Source organism: Lonchura striata, chromosome 2, assembly GCF_046129695.1.
Source record: "Lonchura striata isolate bLonStr1 chromosome 2, bLonStr1.mat, whole genome shotgun sequence".
In the NCBI taxonomy this organism is placed as follows: Eukaryota; Metazoa; Chordata; class Aves; order Passeriformes; family Estrildidae; genus Lonchura; species Lonchura striata.
The window spans coordinates 60465906-60488786 of record NC_134604.1 but is presented as its reverse complement, the minus strand read 5'-3'; the positions used below and the strand labels follow the sequence as shown (position 1 = coordinate 60488786).

General features: G+C 42.7%; 1 long non-coding RNA gene across 1 annotated transcript; it reads left to right on the top strand.

The window, feature by feature from the left end:
- Positions 1 to 1280: 1280 nt before the first annotated feature.
- On the top strand, positions 1281 to 6393 carry LOC116184314 (uncharacterized). Its single transcript, XR_004149075.2, has 3 exons — positions 1281 to 1376; positions 3927 to 4017; positions 6266 to 6393. It is a non-coding gene; the product is annotated as an uncharacterized LOC116184314 (long non-coding RNA).
- Positions 6394 to 22881: the final 16488 nt, after the last annotated feature.

Genomic DNA, 22881 nt, shown 5'->3' with positions numbered 1-22881 from the left:
ATTTTCCATCCAAGGCCATTCTTTCTAATATGTTACACTTCAATAACACTTGAGACTCAAAATGGAGCAATCTTTTTTGTCTGGCTGCTTGCCAGGGTAGCTGGAGCCTTCTGGGCTGTGCACTGACAATGCTTTACTCAGCTCAATGCAACTGTACTCTCTGTCCTCAGGAGGAGAGCAGGTTACAAAACAGCATCTTCATGTCCCTTTATGTGAAAAACACACTACTCAAAGAGAAAAAAAAAAGAAGTGCACTTGGTTTCCCTTAACAGTTATCATGTGATAAATGAATGTATCAGTTGGAATGAGTTTCCAGCTTCTCAAAGAAGCTCTGAGTAGATAAGCTTATCTGTCGTGAATCACATACACAGGCTGCCCCACAACCAACAAAATAAACACTGCCACAGCTGTCTCTAAGGAACAACCCTGTAGACAGTTGTCTTGCTATTGTAATGCACGACAATATTCAGGTAGCTGAATAGGTAGCCCCAGGAGGTTGGAGTTTTATTAAAACTTTGTATTTTACTCATTTGACCTACTTGCTCATATCTGGAAAGGTTTTGAGGAAATGATTCTAGAAAAATGGGACTCTGGTTTTGTTTAGACTAAAATCTATTCCTTATCTGCTAGAAGATGGTCAGCAGGTCAGGGTGGCTCACAGGCTGCTCAGACCTCCCTCCTGAGATGAGCATGCTACATATAAATACCTCCATCCTGTGATGGTACAGGGCTGCTTGGTCTTCTGCATCTCTCACGATCAAGAAAATGAGCCAAAAAATCCAGCATCTCTGTCTCTTTCCTGTAAAACCCCAGTGTGTCTAAAAGCAAATGGGACATCTACCTCTCTCTTCCTTTTGACTTTTCAGGAGATATATGTGGTGATCTATGGCTCTTGATCACTTAGGGGAATTTTGGTATTCTCACCACAGGAAGGTAAAGCATCCTCAATAAACTGGCTGGGGTAAACTGGCCTTTGTATGTCTTGGACTCAGGTGATAAGCAATAATCTTTGTTTTTTTGCTGGTGGAGGCTGTGAACATCAGAGGACAGTCGGGGGAAAAGGACCTGGCCTTTCACTCACAACACAATTTTTGAAACTGCTCTTGTAATCTGCTTTCCTTCAGGTCAGCCTCAAATACACCTGAGCACTCATGGCCTCTGGGCAATGTTAGCAACATGTTGTGGACAGAAGAGACAGTCCCAGCACTCATCCCCAGACAGAGACAGACCTGTGAAGGTGGACTATGAAGCGCCTACAGCAGTTGTGACCATCAGCAGATGTGAAAGGGCCACACAGCTGGTCTCTAGCACAGCAGGAGATTCCCTGACCCCTGGCCTCGGGGCAAAGGACATGACACAGAGACAGCAGCATGCACGTGGGTAATGTTGACAGGGATGAGTAATTACTGGCTCACCACTTTTCATTGTTTTTCAGTTTTGTTTTGGCAGGGTGTTTGATTGCCAGGTGGAGAGCATGGGACATTCAAATCCCACTTTTCTGCATGGGGACTGGGAACGAAGGTGCTGGCATATTTTGTTTCACTCCTGAAGTCATCTACCCAAACTGAAAGGGACCACCAAGAGAGAAGTAGAGTTCACAGTTTCCAAGGTGTCTAAGCTGGTACCATTGCATTTTTCCCCATTTCTGATTAAAGGGGGGATGCTGTTTCAAAAAAACCTTTGTTCTCAGGCACAAGAAAGTGATATTTGAGGTTTTATAAAAATAAATATGTAGTTAAAATGAATCAGGTACAATTTGTCTCTTAGCTCTGGAGACCATGTAGAAGATGGGGATAAAAGGAGAGGACAATGAATTTACAATCTGGCTTTTAGCAAGGTGTAAATTTACCACCCAGACTCCCACCCATTACACCACAGACAGGAAACCAGCTGGTGGAGGGTGCAGCTAGTTTGTTGTTCCTTCTCGCACAATGACTATGTGTGTTATTGATTTCACAGGCCTAACCATGACTGGTATATTTTTTAGATCTTGCCTGTTGCCTTTTTCTGTTTTCAGATCAGCTATGCATTTCATCAACCTCCTGCCCACCAGCAATCATAAAATATGAGCCTTTGTGGGAAAGCAGAGACGTAGAAAGAGTTTCTTATGAAACGGTGGCTGGGATTGTTCCAGACACCTCCAGCCAGCTGCTCTCCAGGCAGCAGCTTTGTGATACAAGAGACAGTAAACATCAGCTTTGGAAAATCAGACACTTGGGCCCTTTGGCTGCAGGCCCACTGAACAAGTTCTCCTGACTACTGAGGCATGGCTCCGAAAATAAAAGGGCTCTTTAGTGCTGATATCTTTGGACGCCACTGTGCAATATAGCTGGAATCAGTCCAGGGTATTCCTACCTGCTTTGCATCTTAGGCTATAAAACAAATCCAAACACATCAGTCCTTTCCTGGTGCTTGGTTTTCATTAAAGTATCTCCTGCTGCTAATCCTGCCCAGTCCGGCCTCGGGCAATGCAGTCTCTGGGCTGCTGCATGGCCAGTGGCAACTAGCAATAGATGATATAACTGGTGGAGTGCCATTATCTTTTTACCAGTGTGCAGTGCAGAAGCTCTACTCCTTTGCATAAATTCTACCTACTGAAATGCTGCAACTTGTGCTTTCCTGCTCACTGTCTGTACTCTTAGCCGTGTCAGAAGAAGGCAGCACTGCTGTGAAAGGCACTTTTTACGACGAGGCAGGACTCCCTCATATTCTTGATGGCCTTACAGTCGAACTATAGGAAAGGCATAGGAAACTAAAGGGTGACCAGCTTACCCTGTATATGGGAAAAGTAAATAGGCTGGGATTCTCCAGCAGGGAAAAGAAAATTACATGGAATGTAAAATCCTGCAGCTTTCCAGATAGGTCAGAAAGTGTGTAATTGCTCACTGCAGGGGAGAAGGTGGGGACACTGAATTAAATGATCAGGCAGAACATTTCAAGGAAACTAAAGGGAACACTCTTTCACACAAAACATAATTCAGGAAGGAGAGTCACTGCCATAAATTCATGACCATACATTTTTGGAATACCAAAAGTACTAACAGGTCAATAAAAGAGAGTGTGAACATCAGTCCTGGAAGAGTAAGGTGGAGAACAGCTCCAGAAGTCCCTAATGCATGGATTTTATTAGAGGTTAGGTAGGTCCCCTTTGCCTGATCTCTTTCTTTTATTCTTTTACAGTAGCTGCTACCAATAACTCTTAAAGACATGATATTGTCTTGATAGGCTTTTGATTTGACTCAGTGCAGACAGTCTTAGGACGTTTAATGGACCGGCTCCTCTTTGGAACAATTCCAATGTCTTCAATGAATATGAAGCAGAAATTATTTCCCACATGTCTGACAATTCCTGCTTTGTTTCCATTTCAGCATTTCCTAAGGCTTAAAAGCAACTCTTAGCCTCTGAACTTTTCATTTGAGTTCATGTCTTGGTTCTCTGTTATTCTCAGCATTACATTAAGACAAGCATTAAAAAAAAAAATTACAGTATTGTTTTATTAAATTGTCACAACAAATAGTGCCAAATGAGGGGCTGAAACTCACATATGTCCTGGTGATTGGATGAGGATTACTGCCACCCTGGACCTGAGCAATTTGAAGCACTTGACAGGAGGTGGCAGACAAGTTGTAAAGGGGAGCAGACATGGGAACCCCCTTGAAGCACTGGTACAAGGGCTGGGTGTGGCTAAGTGACCACAGCCAGCTGGACCAGGTCCCAGCCCCCCGAGGCAGCTCCCTCAGCCCCCCGCTGTTTCTGCAGAAGTGGGAGGACCTGGTAGGTCAGACCAGGTGTGTACATAAGTGTGCACTTATATACACCATCTCCCAGTTAATATAATGGTTTTGTTTCAGTACATTACAGGACAAAGGCATTTATACTATTTTTTGCTTTTTAATTTTATTTATTTGTTCTTCTTTTAATTTCAGGGCTTCAGAATATATTCACCACCTCCTAGGATCCTTTTGTGGGTTGTCAGTTCTGCAATTTTTTTAGGTTACAAATCAGTTTGCTTTGCAGGTTTGTATCTTGAACCGTAACTACTAGTGGGAAGCGTAAATGAATGAAATGAAAGACACCCCCCAGGCACCACATGAATTTATAGCACAAATTGCCAGTGCCACCTAGAAAACAGAATGAGATCAAGCACTAACTCCTCTATGTCTGCAGGGTGCTCTAGAATCCAGAATGGCCAAAAATGGACACATCAGCCTTTTTTAATATATGAGTTACAGTTCTCATAAACAGAAGGATACAGACTGGCCATCTCAAGGCATTATGAGACTTATATATATGCTTGCTTATATTTACTGCATATATGTGCTTCTGTAGACAGGTTTCTTTCTTAATGAAAATTGCTTTAAAATTTTCTCAGCCTACATTTATTAACAGATATTCCCATGCAATGCAGTTCTGTGTGTGAGACCCATCCCTTGCAAACCAAGATGCAACAAATGTGGTGAAAGCTGTACACTTTTCTGTGATCCCAGCCAGTAGATTTATGATTTAATAATCAGAAAAAAAATCAGTTAAAGAAAACCCTCTGGCTCTGTCAACCTGCTAAGAGCACCTGATTGCTCCCAAGCTCAGTGAGAAGTCACAGTTTAATAAACTCCACCTGGTGTTGCCTCACCACTGCTGCTTCGTACATCTCTATTGCCCAGGAAGTCTGAGGTTGGTTTTATTGTTCTGAGCCTTTTGATTATGCTCAAGCTAAAATGAGGGATTGCACATTCCAATTTGTGGTGACCCTGTCTTGTGAAAAGACATTGCTATGAGCAAAAATAGAAATGAGGCTTGTGACCCTGTGTTTTAAATCATTTATTGTCACTACAGTGCATGGTCTTAATTTTGCAAAGCTTCTCTACTTGCACACTTGAATGTATGCTTAAGACCATTTATTTTATCCAAATAGAAACATGTATTTAAACCTATATCTATGCATAGGAGCTTGGCTCAATGAAGTTGTAAAGCAAAATGCAATAATTGAGGTTTTATAGCAAGTGAGAATGAAGCTGTGACACAGTCCTAAGCAATATGCAAATGATGACACACATCACAGCTAAAGTCATAGGAGGAAAGGAAAATTTCTGGTACAGGGAAAAGATTGACACTGACAGATAATGGGGGGAAAATACAAAAATCAGAAATCACACCAACAACACACACAAAATAGAAGCTGTCACCATGCTAAGATCTCTAGAAAATAAAATAAGAAACTCTCAGTCTGTTTAGCCAACATCAGAAAATGAGGCAAAAGCATGAATCCAAAGAGGAGCATAAAGTCACTCCAGTTGCTCCCAGATGCCCCAAACAGGGAAGGGGGGGATTAAATCAGCTGTTTTGAAAGAAAGGGAATCCAGTGCATCCAAAGCAGAGCAAGAAAAAAGCAAATTGAAGCCCACATTAGCACTACTGAAAAATGGACAGTCTTTTTTTAAGGAGAACATGATCTGAGTACAAGTAAAATGAGTTTTCTGTTAGATTTGATTTAAGAGAAAGAAAAAAATTTATGGACAGAGCACAGGAACTAAAATCCTGATTTAATTTTCACAAACTACAGTGAATGATGCAGAGGGGACACAGAGAGGGGGGAGCTAAGTGGATGAGAGGTTAGTGTAGATTCCAGAAAAAAGGAGCCTTTTCAGTCATTTCATTACACCTAACACAGCACCTGCCACTGCTTGAGCCATTTGTTTTCTCCTCTTTGTGAGCTTCATATTTATTCTTGGATGATATTAAGTTTTGTGAATACACAGATGCTACAGGATCTGAAAGAATTAGGTGAAATGTGTCAGAAATCATAATTTGCTTCTTCAGCCAGAAGTATCCAAGGAACTGCTGGCTATCCTATTTCTTCAGATGTTTACTACCCCAGACACAGAACAGACAGCTGTGTATGAGCTTGTCCTGGCAAAGGAGCAGAAAGGGTAACCTCATCTACCCTTTCAGTCTCCGAGCTTTGATGATTCATATTTTGCAAGAGCAGCTTTGCTTATAAATAGGAGCAGGTTTAGCAAGTGAAACCAGTTAACCTTTAAACAATTAACGCATGCCCCTAACAAAAGGCAGAGCTTGAATTCAAAGAGTAAACTCCTCTTGCTGTGAAATGCTTTCCAGAGTTTAATTTCACATGTAGGGCCAGTAGCACTCACAGCAGGAAGGTGGAATGAGTCATGTGGGGATGTTGGGAACTGGGATGAGAAAGCATTGCAAAAGTACTCCTAACATAAATTGCTTATCACTCTGTACTTTGTTCTTCAAACAGAGATGATTTTGACACCGTATCCTGTTTCAAGGAAAGAAGAAAACCAGGAAGGTGCTAGACTGAAGGCTAATCCCAGCAGCACTCTTACCACCCTGAATGGCACACAATTGCAATGCTATAAGAGAAGATAAAATAAAAAAAATAACAGATTTAGAAAGTGGGACTGCCTATTTCTTGCCTTGTTACTGTATGGACTGATTCATTTCAGAAAGGATGAAAGAGAAAAAAACATCATTCTGGTTTGACTGAGCTCCTATCTGTTTTCAGAGTCCTTTAGACTATTTACATGACAAAGTATGAGGCAAAGGATGTTCACATATCCTGGCAGTTACAGAAACTAAGGAAGCCTCCATCCAGTTTATCTCCAGCTCAGTACTCTCTTATCATATATATCACTGCCAGTTCAACTGAGATAGAGGGAGACTTCTTCTGATTTTGCCCATCTCAGGGCAAGAGTACACATTTTCAAATCAGCTTACACTCGCTGCCATTTCACAGGGGCTTTTACTCCTGAGAACCACCTGCCCAAGTCACTCCACTTCACCAACCTTGTAGGGAAAAAAACTTGATATTCTTCCCACCAAATTTCTCTGGACTGGATGGTTGAAGTGATGCCTTTAGGAAGCATCAGAATAGTCATACTTAGGAAATAGGTACAAGGATTAATTCTAGCTGCTTATAATTCTTTTTTATGCATATACCTACCAATGGATTTTGTAATATCCTTTTTTTTTCTCCCTCTGTTTTTTTTTTTTCCTATTTGTGGGTAGATGGAAATGTAGACAACAGTATGTTTCCTAAAAAGTGCCTGTTTTAAACAAGGCACTATGCTTATTCCCAAATCAAAGTCCAATATTCCTCTCCCATCCTACCTCAGCACAGATCCTGATACATGTATACCATAGTATCAGATTGACTTCTTCTGGGAAAGGGAAAGTGATTTTCTTACTGATGCGATTGGTAATTCATCCTGTTGTGAATTGGTGAAATCAGGGCAATCCAATCTATACTAGCAAAGCTTATCCCACTCTTTTGATAAGGTGTTTTCCTTGGCTGCCATTGCTGCATCCTGTGAAGCAATTATGCTTGGCCAAAATCTTCCCTGATTCACAGAAAATAGTATATTGCCAAACTTTGGAAAATATGGAGGGAGGTGCCTCATTGAGGTGGAAGTCAATCATTTCACTTTGTATGTGTGAGAGTATTCCAGTGTTTTGTTCCTCTGGCAGAGAGCAAGAGACAGTGGCAGGAGCAGTGCAAAAGCTCAAAGGGCTTTTTCTCCCCTTCTCAACCCCTGTGGCAGTCATCCACCCCAGGACAAAATGGGGTAGAGACATTCCTGCCATGATCCAGTGACATTTAACACCAGTCTGTGCTGGGATGAGTTGAATGCCTCCATGGGGACCTGAGAACTGAGGCCAACAGAAAACCCTTAGCAAATGTGTTCAAATAGACCCTGTCCTGGCCCTGAGGTTACAAACAACCAAGCTTTCTATGACATTTGGCTTTTTCATTTAGTTTGAGTATTTCAAAATGGGTGCCATGAACTTGTTTCCCTTGATGCCTTTTCCACTGTGGCATGGGAGGACTAGCTTAGTGGCATCTCCCTTTGATTTTGCCTGTCCACAGCAAGTTCCTGAGGAACTGAGAAAAACAAGAATTTTGCCTGGCTGGCTTGGGGTTGAGCAAGTCACTTGCTTGGGGAATGTGACTGTCACATGTGGGCACTTTCTGCATCCACAGATCACAGACAAGGAAGAAGAGCAGATCACTGGTACAGTGCTCCATGGCAGCCTGGGGAATCCAGAGATGGAGAAGTAAAGGGATATGGATCTCTTATTCAGTGCAGATTGAAAAAGCAGTGTTGGAAAATGTGTCTGTATTTATAGTCATATTACAGAACACAAGGATCACTTCATTCAGCAGCTGGAGACACAGGAACATCCATATCCTAGATTTAGGTTTGCTTATTGTGCTTTTAGTATGGGATTTAGCTTATTAACTTCTGGCATACATATGTGAGCCAAACAGACTCTGCTTCCTAAATTACAGTCAATGGAAGGAAAAAGGCACTTCCAAGCCATTGTTTACCTTATCTATTGTAAAAGACTTCTGCAGGTTGAGACAAACTGAACTTATAGTGTCTTTCACCTGCAGTAATTGTTTTCAAATCCTCACAAGGTAAAGCATATAACATACCCATAGTGAACCTCCAGTAAATACAATCTGCTAGAAGTATCCCAGTAAAGGTAATTTTTTTACTTCATTAGACAGCTTCTTTCACTAAGCAGCACTTTCTATATTATCCCTTGAACATCACCTATCCTGCACCACAAATTAGCAATAAAGGAGCCTACTGGCAGGGTCATGTGTCTATTAACGAGATTCACACTCAGATATCCTGCCCAACCCCCCATATGCATTGCTATCACTGTCCAGAAGCACTGCAGGAGTGGTGAACTCTGCCTACCAAAGTGCCTAAATGTGCTTGTCCATCAGCCTGCCACCCTGTCCCACCCCCAAGTCTGACTTGTTGTATATCTGAATTTCAGAAAGCTGAGAAGGCATCACAGCCAATCTCTTCCTGCTGGCACAGGATGATGAGGAGCTCCAAATTCCCCTGGGGATCACATGCACCCCAGGAGGGGTCCTTTGAAGAGGGAACAATGGGACACTGCACAGTGCCTTTCCTAGTCCAGCTGCCAGCAGATCAGAGGATCCCATGAGTAGCAATACCGATACTGGCGTGGCACATCCTGGGGTGGCAGAGACACCACCACTCTGCATTGTAAATGCATTAAGATGGATAGTGAGGGAGCCAGGTGGGAGCTTCATGCTAAAACACACAGGACCTGGCAGGTCTGAGGACTGCACCTGATGGTTTCAGGGAGGAGCTGTGTTTAACAATTCTGAGCTGGAAGATCAGGTTAGTCATGCACATGGCCTAAAGCAAGGAAGGCAAAGAAATGAAAGCTGGGGAATCCCAAAGAGATGAGAGGTGCAGCTACAGACACCAATAAAGAAAACCCCACATTTCATTTTGGGAAGGGCAGCTTGCTCTGTGTAAGAAGAAGCACACAACCTTGAGTGCTTGTCCAAGTGAACTTCCGCAAATGGCATGTTTACATTCTTCCCCATATTAGCAGTGGACACGTTTTTGTCTTCTGCTTAACCAGGTGAGTGGCTGCTTGCATCAGATACAGCCTGATGCAGGGGTGAGCTTGGCTGTGGCAAACAGCCTTTGCTCTGTTACTCTCAATGCTCTTGTATTTGTGCATGTGTGTATGAGGCACATCCCACAAACTTTTGTCCTGAAAGGTTAGAGGTGATGGCTCACAAATGGGGCAGATTGAAGTAGTACCTTTTATTAATTTTCTTATTGTATGGGGCATAGATCCATGGAAAGCTTGAAGGTTGCTGGCAATCTGCTGGTCCAAACCTTTGGAAACTTCTCCTCTAGGAGTCCTCTCTAGGTGATCATAGGAGAAATTATCATTTGTGTAAGAGAACAAGCAAGGCTATCACCACCCAAGTGATCTGAAATTAGGTGAGTTCAACTAAGTCAAAGCAGAGCTCTGTCTCTAACCCATGCCTAGTCATGTAAATCAATCTTAACTTCCATTACATATGTACAAACAAGGGGGTGGCACTGTCATCCATGGTACTCTTCTGGGTGCCTTCTCTTACCCATAACTGCACACGAGACAATCTCAGATCAAGAAATTGCCTTGGAGTAACCGAGGCACACCCTGACATAAGGTATTAAGTACTGGGCAGTTCATACACAATTATTATGTTGTTCACAAAAAACTTAATTGTCAGCCTACATCACTACATTGTTTTGGTTTCTACAGGCTAGGCAGACAAGAAGAGATTGAGAGTTTGGGCTGGTTCTCTAGCAAGATCTGTCCTACTCATGCAGGAACGCTATCCAAATCACAGAGGATCAGGAAAACCAACTACAGACTCCCTGAATTTCTGTATGAAGCAATCACAGTTACACAACTCATAATTGAGTTTACTGCACTTAACTCTGTTATTTATTACAGTGTTGACTAATGAAGTCTTACTTTAGAATAAAACCCCGCTTCTGGTAACATTGTGGTGTTAATATAATTATTCATTGTCTGTGTGTTGTGTTTGTGCCAGTGCTGAAGAGCAGATGTTACAAGTGAAATCTGAAGAGTTTATTATAAGCAAAAATAATTATCTTCCTGTTCTGCAGGAACAAGTCTGTTGTCCACCAGACTAATTAGAACTCCAATCAGTCTTGTGTCTTGTTGCAACTAAATCTCTGAAATGCTGTTTTTTAAGGTTCAAAGACTTGACAGTGAGGCAACCCATCTAGATATCATATGAAAAGACTGGCTACTTTCATTTATCTCTGTATCACCTTATTCACTGAAGTGTCATTATACAGCTAAGAGACTTTTATAAATTATTTTTGCTCTTGTTTCTGTTATATAATTATTTAAAAAATTAATTTTATTTCTGTAGAGTCTACAAGTTCCTGTGTGTGTAGGCAGAAAAAAAAATCTAAAATCCAGGGAAACTCAAAGGTGAAGTCAAAAACAACAAAAGCAGATAGAGTCCACTTTAGGAAAGATGTTAATCAATTCTAGAGCCATAAAGTAGACCAATGAGAATGATCAAACATCTGTGAAGGGACAGGGCAACCTTTTTCAGGCACATGAAAGATTGTTCCAAACAAAGGAATTAATCTTCCCTCCAGTATTTGTGTTAGATAGGACAGGAATTAACCTGCAGCAATGAAGATTTCACTGAAACATGAGGAAAAACCTCTCTAATTGCAAGGACAGTGAAGCAGTGCAATAGACTTTCTAAAAAGACTGCAGATAATATATTCTTCAAGGAAGTTAGACATCTCCCATCACTATGCTGTTGTGGGATAAGATTAGATGACCCCTGAAGATTCCTTCTGCTCTGTGACTGTATGGGATAGCTGGGCAGGCTGTCAAGGCAGAGAAGTAGACATATCCTGAGACAGGTGAGGGTCAGAACACCAGAGCTGTCCAGGGTCACTAGGACAGGCACTGGCAGGAGGCTTAGTCATGATGTGTCAGGAGAGGAGCTGCTTTAGGACTGGATTTGGGACTTGTGGGGGTCTAAAATGCAGTTTTAAAGAATCGATGTTGTAAAATAATTTGAGTCACATGCAATGTTCAAAAAGCATATCTGACTATGGTGCCATGCAAACACAAATAAAGGAAGATAGTCACTGCCAGAAAAGGGTCCACACACACAAGTTTGTCAGCACCAGTGTGTTGAGAGCCAATCAGCCTCATACAAAGCTTTATCTGCAAAACACAATGATTAGTGGATAATAGTGACTTATTTTCTAAGCAAGTTCCTGCTCACCACAGCTCACAAATAAAAACTCAGCCTAAAATCCTGAGGGGAGGATCTGTCACTGCAAGACCTGCCATACTCTGTGTGGAGGGGAATGGGGCCAGGCACCTAGATATTTGGAGATGTAGTCCTCTCTCCAGGGAGCTGCCAGGGACTGAGACATCAACAAATCTTTTACTATATCTGCTCAGAAAGGCAGGCCAAAATTGCTGGGATCAGTTCATATGAATCTCTCCTCAGGTCTCTGTTGTGCAATGCTGGTTTCTGTTCCTCTTCTTGCAATAAGAAGCTGCAACTGCTGCTTCAGGGATTCAACAAAGGATGCAGCTTATGTAATACCCATTTAGGAATTACAAAGCTTTCTTTTTTGGGCCTTTCATGTAGTAGTCCACCCACATGCAGGTGGTGCACACAAATGACGTATCACCCGGGGGCCGAGACTTGCTGCAGAAATTGATAGTAAGCTGTTGTTATTCTAATTATGTGTCTGTCTTCCTTAATTAAAGCTATGCCACAGGTCATTTACCCTGGTGCAGAGTCCATGAACATTAATCCTGGCAGTGTTTTGGAATCAGAGAGTTCTCATTAGCATAGGACTGGCTGTGAGGGAAGTATAATCATCTGAAACCCTTTACAAAGGAATGTAAATTAGCATCCATGCCTTCCATGTACTATTGACATAGTGAATTATTTTACTGGGTAGAAATGAAAACGAGCACGGAGCAATGGCTCTCATAACTGCAGCTCAGGCTGCACTGTGTTTGCAGTGGGATTTGTGTGTATGTGTGTGTATCCACAGCCAGAAACTCCAATTATCATCTCTGATGGCTCACCAGCTCTTGAAGCTCACACTCCTCTCCATGCAAAGCACTGAAATCTGTTTACACTGAAGTAATAACTGAGAATATAAAATAGACTTTAGAATGCCTTATTAATCTTGGTGTTCTTCACTCAGAAGCATGAAGCCCCATATTAGAAGTGGATCTAGGTTTGGGAGCAGCTTCTGAACCACATTGTAATAACAGGAATAATTCTTCAATTTGTCTAATCAATAAATGTTTGAACTTTTTTTTGATTACAAAAGAGGCTTCAAGACATCTTTAGTTTTGCAAAGACTGAAACAGGCCCAAGGTACAGGGAAAAAAAAGGCTGATTTTTATCAAACACTGATTCCACAGATCAGCAAGAACATCACCCACAGCTAATCAAAAACCATCCCTCCAAGGAGACAAGCAAAGAGTGATCACCTATGCTAGAGCAGATGAGAGGAATGCCACACCCAGGGAGAGAAGCCAGAAGTTCTGACTGCTGGTCCCCTACTCCATCTATCCCACACCATCCCTTTTGCATTATGTGATTATAGCATGGTAAAAATAATAGATGTGCTTCTACAATAGGAATTGTTATTCTACAGAGTCAAGTTCTTCATTACTTGGAATAATTACTTCCTTGGCATACTTCCCATCCTGCTCAAAAGCCAAGCAATGGTCATGGCTAATAGCCAACTATGGACAACAGTACTATCGCTATAATTTTGGAAATTCATTTTCATAATGAAGAATTATGCTCCTGATAGTAAAGTATAGCCAGGACATTGAGCTGTGATATAAAACAATATAATATTTCACTGGCATGTATTAAAATACTGTATTATTCTACATGGATATAGTCTCAGAGTAGTTCTCACAGTGAAAAAAGTTAGGAAGTGGCAGGATAAGTCCCGTTTTCCTCAAAGTTAAAGAAACCACTTACAAGGTGTGACAACTATGGCAATATTTACTGGAATTAAAAAAAGCCCCTAAAATAGGAAATAGTGCATTAAAAATGAGCAAAAACATTACTGATCTAAAGGGTACATTTAGAAAATGGTAAAGCAGTTTGGAGTAAAGCAAATCCATTTCTATTTAATTTATACTATGATATTGATATGACCAGTATCCAAGTAGTTCACAACACAGAGGTGCTATTACCAACATCATAATTTAACAGATGAAGGAATTAAAGTCCAAATTCTCAAAGCTATTAAAGTTTACAGATAAGATATCTTGACAAATTGACTTGTCCTATGGTCGGTCAGGAAATCAAGTTCAGGTTTCTCACTCCCTCGGCAGCACTTACATAACTGGCTCAAGGTTTGCTTTCCATGGGATGGTTTTGCTTTTGTTACAATATAAAATAATTTTAACCAAGACCATATGGTGTTACTGAGTCCTATTCTGTGAATTTAAGAACTGTTCACTCTCATTTGCACTCTGAGAAAAGTAACATGTATTCTTTTGAATGTTCAATGTGGTCTTGTGTGTGTGTGTGTTTGTGTGTTTGTTAACAACTCCAACTGATTTATTTTCCCAGGTATATCTCTGTTTTTAGCAGCCATTTGCTCCTGGTCTCCAATCATCATCACATAGTAATTTGAAACCAGCCTACTGTCATTAGGATTATTTGATCTTTAGGGTGAGAGGACAATGATGGTTGTGATTTGAATCAGCCAGCATGGATTTTCTGAGGACAGATCATGTCTCATTCACCTGGTTTTCCTCTATGATCAGATGATCAGCTCAGGGGACAATGGGAGAAGAGATGATGTTAATTTTGAAAGACCTTGGACGCAATCTCCCAAAGTATTCTCACAGCTAAGCTGGTCAGGCATTGACTGCATAAGTGGGCAGTAATTTGAAGTAAAATTTGTCTGGACCTTTGGGTTCAAAGGCCTGTTATGAGCAGCATGAAATCCTGGTCATGGAGTGATGGTGCCCATCTGTCCAATGTCATTATCCATAGCCTAAATGATAGGACAGAACTTACTCTCAGCAAATTCATGGGTGATACCAAATTAGAGAGAACAGTTGATAAGCTGGAGAGTTGAAATATTGTTTGGAAGGAAAACAGCAGGCTGGAGATATGAGCTGACCCATGAACCTCAAAAAAGGCAAAATGCTGCACTGGGACATAGTCATTCCATGCTGTAGTATGGGCTGGGTTGTCAGCTGGATAGAAAGCAACTTTTCAGGAGAGGGGATACCATGGGGAGCAGGTTTCATATGACCCAACAGTGTGCCATTTTTATAAAGAGGGATGGCCACATACTGGGATCTGTCAACAAAAGCATAGCCAGCAGGTCAGCTGCACTACTCTTCGCTCACACCCTGGTGAAACTACACCTATAGTAGTATCTCCAATTTGAGACCAATCAAGGGGGAGCCCAGAGGAAGGCTATCAAGGTGGTCAGGGGGCTGGAGCACTCAGCATATGAGAAAAGGCTGAGATTTGTTGAGAGAAAATTACTGCTACAGTTGACTACAACTACTTGAAGAGAAAGTTATAGAGGACTTCCTTCTCAAAGCTGCACAGTACTAGGAAGAAGACATGCTGCAACATGCTTGTTCTGATTATATGTCAGGAAAAAAAGATGATTCTGCAGGAGGCAGAAGATTGGCATAGAGCCCCAGAGGAGCTGTCTCCAAAGGTATCACATTTGGAGATACTCAGAACTTGACTGGACACTGTTCTGAGCAAGCTGGTGTAGCTTGGTACTGCTTTGAGAAACAGGCAGGACTAGATGACCTGGTGAAGTCACTTTCAGCTGAAATTATCAGAATTTTGCAATTCCAGGTGAGCACAATGACTTGCATTTGTATTTTGAGAAGATAGCAAGTCCTAACCTGAAAATTTAAGACAGAAAAGCCATTTCTGCTATTACAGCTGGACTTCAGCCACAGTGATAGAAATGAACTCTTCCTCCCTTCTCAAATTGCCTTCTCAGTTGTGATATCTGAAAGAAAAAAATGACTGCACAGAAATCAGAAATAACCAAGTTTTTCTTTATTTATATAACACACCTGCCAAAAAAGCAGATGATCATTTCAGTGTACTTTATTAGATATGCTGTCTAGGCTCTCATCAATTTGCATCACTTGTCATTACCTCCTGGGAGGGTACTCAGGACACATCCAACTTTTTCATGAAGTGCTGGCATAGTCCCTAATACAGCTTCAAATGGCCCCTCCAGTGATCATAGAAATACAAATGCAAAAAAACACAGTACAAAGGGTTTTTACTCTCCCAAGTAATTTTGGACAGACAGTTAGGTCATTCCCTCGCCCTCTATTTTTATCTGGGAAGAAGCCCTTAACATGCTGACTACAAAGGCAGAAGGGATGGTCATAATTCCCAGGAAGCTGCTTGGTTGTGGGAGGTGAGCCCTGTTTCCCAGTAGAGTGCTGGAACATGAGGAGGGAAGGGAGCCTTGGGGTAAACATAGCTGGCTGTCCCTCCCCACTCTTGCACTGGGATCCAAAAGTGAAACTTCTGTAGCCAGCTCCTGTTGTCATACCTGCACCACAGCATGCAACAGTGTTGGTCCTTGTGTTTATATGGCTCGGACTACACAGGGGAAAAGGCAGCTGTTCCCCTAAAAAAAGTGTTGTGGGGCTGCATCTATGCTACTCAGCAGATCTTTTTGACTTTTCTTTCCCTGCCTTCATTCTCCACCCAGCAATTCACAGCAGATGAGTGTTGTTGATAGGCACAGTGCTGTTTCAGAGACAGTGTGATGCATCACAGGGGGATGTCTGAGTCAAGTTCAAGGCCGATCAAAATTTAGACAAGGTTGCATTTGGCTTTTCTGACAGTGGACTGCAGCTGGGTCTGTTTCTGCCACAGAAAGGGGACATAGAGGATGGCTGCTCCTTCATGCTCCATGGGGCATGAAGGGCTGTGGGAGAAGAGGCTGCATTCTTCTTCCAGGTGCAAACACAGCCCTCATCACCTCAACCTTGGCCTTGGCTGCCATAGGCCACCTGGCTCTGCAGCCTGGACAAAGTGGTGATGGGCCATTTTGCAGGGCCCTCAGCAGCTCCCCTCAGCAGCTGCTTTGTTACCTGTGCTTTGTTTACTGTGGAAGAAAATGCCAGAGACCAAGGCAAGCATCCAAACCCAAGCTGACACAGCTCATTTAGGCTTGGCAGGGAGTAGCCTTTCTGGATTCAAAGCCAGCAAAATGATGGCACTGGCAAAAGAACACTTTGCTGCCTGTATTTCTTTAGAAAAGCTTTGTTTGTTGTGCTACCAGTCTTGGGAAAAGGGCCTTTGAGAGAGGAAGGGCAGAACTACAAGAATTTGACTCTGATCTTGAGAAGAGAGGAAAAGCAGGCCACATTCTATTTGTGTGGGTTTGTTTGGGATTTTTCTTAAAACACAAAAGACAGAGAAAACAACAAACTTTATTATACAGAAGGGATACGGTCTCCCATACATGTCCTGAGGTGTCCTTTCAGCTCTTCTGGGGCCAGCCTGGCCTGGTCTACCTTGAACTTGCTGAAACATAGAGCAAAGACTATAAAAACATTGCAATTGCACTTCATGCAAGATCCACACAGATAACATAGGAATACTGACTTGAGTGGGATTTTGGTACCCTATGTAACTTTGAGAAACTGGACTCGAGGGTCTCCCCAGGTGCTGAGTCCCTCCTCTAGGCATAGTGTCTGACTTAAGACTATTGATTACTGGCTCTGTGTGTTTGTGTGTGTGTGTGATATGTTAAGTCATCTGAGAACAAAAACTAAACATTCCACAGGCTGTCAACCACAGAAGCATCTTCTCTAAATGTATGTAAACTAAACCAATTTCATTACCAAAATGCTGGCAGATGCTCTGTCTTGTTTGAAGCTCTTAAAGTCCTTTGTTTCCAAATGCACTAGTGGTGAACAAACCCATCAGGATGCAGGAGCAATCCTGGTCTCCAAAAGGGTAAAAAGTCAAAATGACTCCTCTAAAACACGCGATAAATAAAAGTACAAATTTCAGTTCTGGGCTGGGAAAGATGAAGGAGGGAAGTGGCTCTGCTGGGCAAAGCAGACAGACTGGCCACACAGAAGTTGGTAAATGTGGGAGAATCCCAGTTCCTGAAGTAGGACTCACATATCATGACCAGGGTGAGATGGTAGAGCACCCCTGAAGTAATTCTTGTCACCTCAGTGTCCTCCAGAAAGGAGATGTGGCATCCTGCATATGTCCCTAGTCTGCATGATGTGGAGGCTGGACTCATGGCAGATCTTCCTACATAGCCCCAGGTAGCCCCACATCAGCCACAGCCGTGCTCAAATGAGGACTGGGAGAACTACTGGGATGATGTGCGGTCAAAACCTGAAGGAACTGAATTAATGGAAAGTGCAGAACCAATTTCTGTTTGACAGGATTTGAAATGCTTCTTTTTTTGCCTGTTTATTTTTATATCCTTCTTAAGACTTACTAAATTGGCTTAAAAAAGAACAGCTAATCATTAAATATCCAGATTTCCAGGCAAAAAAACCCAAATCCATTCTTTTCAGAAAGTGAAAATAGATATGATTTAGATATTGATGTGTATAATGCCATTTACTAGCACATTGTTAATAGCATGGCAAACACAAACACTGGATTAATTGAAACCTAAAAAATTTTCCTGCTAAGTTTCATAAAAAAAAAAAAAAAAAAAAAAAAGAGGAAAAAAATAAAAACATTGTTTGAACTCTTAAATATTGCATCATTTGAGCATCTGGAAATACAAATGTAATCTCAAAACCAAAAGCAAGACAGGAGGGGAAAACCAAACCAAACAAACCCTTCCTACCAATCCAAATACTGTAAATTATGACAAACTCCTTGCGGTGTTTGGATGCAGCCCTGGACGGTTTAGCAGTGTTTTGAGTTACCAACTCACGCTTCACAGAAACCCGTGATGCAAACGCTCGTGTTTGATAGGCTTGTGCGGGTATCGCCAAAATGTGGGGGCTGAGATTACGCGGCAATGCTCTTTTTTGGTAGTGTACGTGCCCGGCCGAGGCAGGGGGCACCTTGCTCCCTGTGGGAGCGGCGCTGCGGCTGCTCCGGGGCGGGCGCGCTCCGGCTCCCGAGCGGGGCCGGGCCGGGCCGGGCGTGTCCGGGCGGACGGTGCCGCTCCGCGGTGCCGCGCCGGCACTGCAGCCTCGGGGCTGCAGCCGGCCCGGCCGGACCAAGGCGAGGGGAAAGGCTGGGGGCAGCGGCAGGTGTTGGCTCGGGGCGGGAGCTGCAGCACGGCCGGGCTCCAAGGATGTTTCTGACCGAAGTCGCCCGAGCTGCCAAGAGCTGGCCAGCCGGGAGTGGGCTGCATTTCTTAAAACGCGGGCTCAGCGTGTCCGGGGATCAATAAAAAATACTCTCCTGAGCAGTGACGACTTCATTTTACAGAGAATCCAGATTGGCTAAGAACCAAGTGGAATCAAGGGAAAAGTACTTTTTTTTTTTTTTTTTTTTTTTTTTTTTTTTTTTTTATCTGTCCAAATCTTACAAGGATTCAGGATGAGGATGTTTATAAGAAGCCTTGTTTTGTAAATCAGGGACTTGCAGACCCTTGTGTTGTGCTGCAGCTGCTATTTACAGTGGATGCTTAAGGAGGTATTTCAGTAAGAGACCAAGAGGAGCCAGAAACAGGAAAATGAAGTTCAAGGCCCTGTGGATTGGGACAGATAGCCCTTCTCCAGTCCCTTGTGTCCCTTACCTGCCTCTGTTTTGCCCCTCTGCTGTTCCTGACACAGTGAAGCAGTGCCTAGCACAGAGGGACATCCACCAAGGAGCTGCCATCACACAGATGACATCAGGAATAACGCTAACAGATGGCAGGTCTGAAGAGGAGCCGCTGCCACCAATGTAGGCTGGCAGGCAAACATTCCTGCTCTGGCAGCTGGAACAACGGTAGCGCAAATGAAACATGAACAATTTCCTCCCCGCCAGCAAAGAAAATAGCTCCAGGGAGAACCCAGGGAGAATAATTGTCAGCCTCCTCTAGGTATCATGGGAACAGAGGCCATTCAGCAATCCCCTGGTAAACAATTGCGCCTTATTTTTAATACAGAATAAAACCCCAAGAATCTAAGAGCTGGTACTGCACAATTGCTGAATTAGCTGCACCAGTGCCCCCCTCCTTCTAATCTTTCACTGAAAATCATTGAAGTGAGGCCTGCAGGAGTTCTACTGTAACCAAAATGGGCTCATAACAGAGGGTGAATCTCCTGTCACAGAACAATACAGATAGGAAAAATACTTAACATCCTTCTTGCTCCTGTCTTGGAAGAAGATGCTGATCATTAGACCAGTGAAATTCCTCCTCCTCTTGGGCCTCAGCCAGGTCTCTCTGTCTTCAGATGCCTTTGTTATATTTTATTTTATTATTTTATTTTATTTTATTTTATTTTATTTTATTTTATTTTATTTTATTTTATTTTATTTCATTTTATTTTATTTTATTTTATTTTCCTTTAGTCATGGTTAAAATATGCTGCAACCTTACAGCATGTACTGCAAGCTGGCTGGTGTACCTCCAGAAACTTTTGGTAGCAGGAAGAAGGGACAGGGTTGATGTTGGCATTCACAATGAGCATGGCTTATCTGCACTGATATTCAAAGAGCTACAACAATGCAGAAATCCTGTAAGCCTCAATAAAATCAAAATCCTGTAAATACTTGCTGGTAATTCATAATAATATACTAATAACTGGTGCTATTTGGCTCAATGGGACGATTCCTCACAGAGGGAACTGTGAGACTACCTGAATATCTGCACTCAGGCTTTCCAGCAGCAGTTAGTTATGGATACAAAGGGAATAATAAAAGAATAAGGTAGACACACCTCCCTTTCCAGTTTCCAGTAACTTCCTATCCACTGGCACAGTACTTGGCTTTTTGATTCATATTATAGGGAATGTTCTTCTATCTCCTGTGAAATTCAGCACACACATTTGTTGTCATCCCAGCAGTACCAGGATTCCCTCCAAATAGGAATCTCAACCATGATAATTTTATGCTATGGGTTCTACTTCACTTATATTTGCAGATTAGCCTATTTAAGAGGTTTCTCTGAAATAAAGGACTTGTGTAAGGATAATGCAGTATATATGTGATTACCAACTTATCCCATCTGCAGGAACCCACTGAGCAACGTACCACTGGCTTTGGTATAAGAAAACTGATGAATACAAAACTGCCATGAACACACATTGTAATGAGAACAGCTGCTGTTTAAAAAAGTAAAACGGCAAGTTATTTCTATATCCAGGGCTTGGAGAGTAATCACTCTTCCATACCCTGCAGCCTGGCACATGCACAGAACAAGAAAAGATAATGAGAGGCCTTCTCAGTCTTATCACAAATTTTCTTTTGCTTTCTTTTCCTTGGTCCTTATTTCCCCATGCCTTCACTAGTGAAACCCTGCTCTCATTTCCTCAGACATGGATGCAGCAGAAATAACATGGGTAAGAAGCATGTTTTCCTCTGCTAGATTATAGGCACCCAGGAGCCCCACTCCAAAATTAATTCTCCAGCTGGTATCTCTCATCCAGCCTCAGGACTGGAAAAAGCTGTGGAGACAGACATGAATCACAGGTGATGCCTCTAAACCCCTTTTTATCCTCCCTTCAATCTGATTTGTGGGGGGTGAACAAAAAACCCCAGCACATTCCTGTAATAGCAAATAATAGCTAGAAAGCCTCTGGCATTTCCCGGAAAAAGACCTGAATATATTTTGCCAGGACAATTGGTTGAACACTGCTGCAGCCCCAGAACCCTTCATTTCTGTACACAAAGCCTCAGAACTGTTACAGTCTTAGGAGAGAGCAAAGAGGTAGGAAATGGGGTGTCTGGCTTATGATGTGAGCAGCAGCCAGGCTGCCCAGGACTTTGGCACATCTCCTGCCTGTGATGGGGAGGATTTGGTTTCCATAGCAGCAACGGCATGATTTCCCCCACTCTTCCTCTCCGGGACCTGTATTCCACAAATACATGGGAGTTACATTTCCCCCCAAGGCTTTCATTTTCCTGCTGCACTGTTTTGTCGTGCTCCAGCAGGTCTGTATTTTTCTGCCTTTTTCTGACACTGGTTTGGGGAGCGAGGGGGGGCCATGGGGATACCGTGCAAGCATCACTGTCGCCTCCCTCTCCCTCTTAATGCCACTCCACAAAAGATGCAGTGTTCCCTGTCCCCAACTGACTCATCTTCACTGAGGTCCCCCTTTTCCTTGCCTGTCTCCAGTGATCAGCTCACGCATGCCTGGCTTTCCACAACAGAGCAGAGCTGTGTGCAAGTGCCAGGCGCCTGCACAAAGCCAGAGCGCTGCCTGCAGAGGAAATGTCAATACAGGAACACCAGGCTATTTACAAAACCCCTCTTTATCTTGTGACAGAGATGTATGTATCTCTAAAACATACCTGCATATACTCCCCTTTTGATTTTACCCATATAAAACATATGAAGACTCTTGTTTCTCTTGATGAAGAGGACTATTTTTTCCTGTACAAAAGAGAAGAAAACATGCTCAGAAATAGAATGGCATAACTGCAAATCACACCAAGTATTCTGGGGACTCGTAGGAGGATCTGAAAAGCAAAGCCAATTCATTTTTTGCAGCTGATCTGCCTTCAAAACAAGTACCCCTTTAGTTGTACACATTTGACATTTGTCCGCTTCAGGACCAAGGAACTTTGCTGTGTCCTTTTTAGTACTATAAAATGATTTCTTCTTCAGTGTGGAGTCAATTCAGAGGAGAGGCCAAATTCTCCCTGATTTTAGCAGGCTTCCCAAGATAAGGGTGCACTGTATGTGGTGCATGCGTGCTGGTTATTTCCTGTGCTATGCAACATCCCAACCCACATATCCAGGGCAAATGCACACCTGGGAGCCCTACTGGCAGCTGGGATGGGGGAGCTGGGGCTCAGCACTGGGCAGAAGCAATCCCCAGCTTTTAGATCACAGCTGGCACTGGTCCTACCAACAGAGAGGCTGCCAGGTTGAGCCTGTTCTTGGTGCAGGCTCACCATATAGAGCAAAAAGGTTACAGAGCCCAGCACAGCTTGGTGCCTTGACCTCTCATGGAACTCTCAGCCCATTCACCAGTGGGAAGTGCACAGCTTGGCATCCACCCACATTATTCAAGACTATTCCTATTGCTCCTACCAAATTGTTCCCACAATTTGGGCTGGTTAATGTCTCTTCATGTAGGAGAAAGAGGGTTCACGAATTGGTATAAATATGTTTTTTCACTACCCAGTTGTTATTTATAGTCACTAATGTTTCTAAGCACCTTGAAAGAAGTGGTTTCATCATTGCTTTATTGCATTTAGTAATATCATTGGACTTATGTGGTGAAAGACCCCCAAAGACTGCACTCAGGAATCAAGACCTCCTTGTGGAAAGCGATGCTGAGATAAATTTGACCACAAAAATCCCATTAATT